We start from the raw sequence: 1,528 nt of genomic DNA, 5'->3' as shown, positions 1-1,528 counted from the left end.
CATAAAAGACTTGCCAAGTTGATTGTACTCATGAATACTATATTGTACATTAGAGAATGGAGAGAAAAGAAAGGTGAGAGAAGTGGATATAAAGTGGTGAGCCTAATTGGGACATTGGGGAAATATTGGGAACAATATAACGTGCCAAAATATTTCTGTGCTTAACTTGTTTTATTGAGCCTATTCTTAAAATCCGAACCAACCTTGTCAGAGAACATTACAAGCTAAAAAGTCTTATGTGACCTAGATGATACGTACATGGATGAAAATTGAACCGAGAATTGACAATTCTTACCACTTACATTTCTTTTAGCATAAATGTATAGTTGTAATTTTAAGTTTATCTTGGATGTTTATATGTCCAAATCCATTTGTATATGTTTAACTATATTAGTAAACGGTGTTTGAATTTTAATAGTTAATAATGGGTATTTTAGTTTAAAATATATTATTGTTTGGATATTCAACAAATCAATTAAATCAAATTTAAATAATAAATTTATTATTAAAAATTAAGGTGAATAATATTTAAATAAAATTATTTAATTTTTTTTAAATTAGACTCTAAAATGACATTAAAAATAAATAAAGCATTGCTTATTGTTAATTCAAAATAAAAACTGAAAAGAGGTTTATATTTTTGTTAAATTGGACATTTCTCATTTTTTTCAATATAAATAAGTGTGATTAGGACTAATTGAAATTATTATTAATTGTTTTATAACAATTTAAGTATGACTGGATGTGATGAAAATTATAATAAAGTTTCAATGCATATATGATCATTTTGGTAGGAACAAATAAATAAAAGATAGTTTTAAGAGAATTATTAAATTATATTAGAAGTCATACTTAGAGTGAGTTAAATTACAACAAGCCTTAGGAATGCCATTTGTCCCTCATCCTCATGCAACATCTACATAATCTCATTAGGTGAATTCTAAACAATATAAAGTGTTAAAGTTATGTTAATAGCTAATTTTACGAGTGCATCGACAATTCTATTATGGTCCCTATACATGTGGATAATTTTCACTTCCCAAGTATGTTACAATAATCACTTGATGGATTGAAACAAAGCATTATGGGATTACTTTCTGAAATTCAAATATCATTTATAATTTAATTAAGTAAATTGAATACTTAGAAAATTTTGTGAGAATGAATTTGAAATAATTTTAATTCTAAATTTTTTAATATTTTGCCTTCATGAATTGTAACACTAAATTGATGATAAAAATTAAGTAATAGAATATTAGTTGAGAAAGTATTCATATAACAATTCATTTTCTAGTGGTATAAGAAATGGAGATTTCAAAACTTCATTTCCGATAACTAAGCCCGTAAATATTATTTTTAATATTTACAAGGTTAATATAAGGTTTACTTAAAATTTAGTTCCTAAATTATGCCAATTGGATAGTTAATTAAGGTATAAGGATTAAATCGTAAAAGTGGTAAAAGATAGTCGTTATGGATTTTTTATCGTTAAAGGGCTTAAATAGTAATTAAATTAGAGTTAAAATGG

This window comes from Gossypium hirsutum, chromosome D03 (assembly GCF_007990345.1).
Source record: "Gossypium hirsutum isolate 1008001.06 chromosome D03, Gossypium_hirsutum_v2.1, whole genome shotgun sequence".
Classification (NCBI taxonomy): domain Eukaryota; kingdom Viridiplantae; phylum Streptophyta; class Magnoliopsida; order Malvales; family Malvaceae; genus Gossypium; species Gossypium hirsutum.
The sequence above is the reverse complement of the archived record's forward strand: the minus strand, read 5'-3'. Positions refer to the sequence as shown.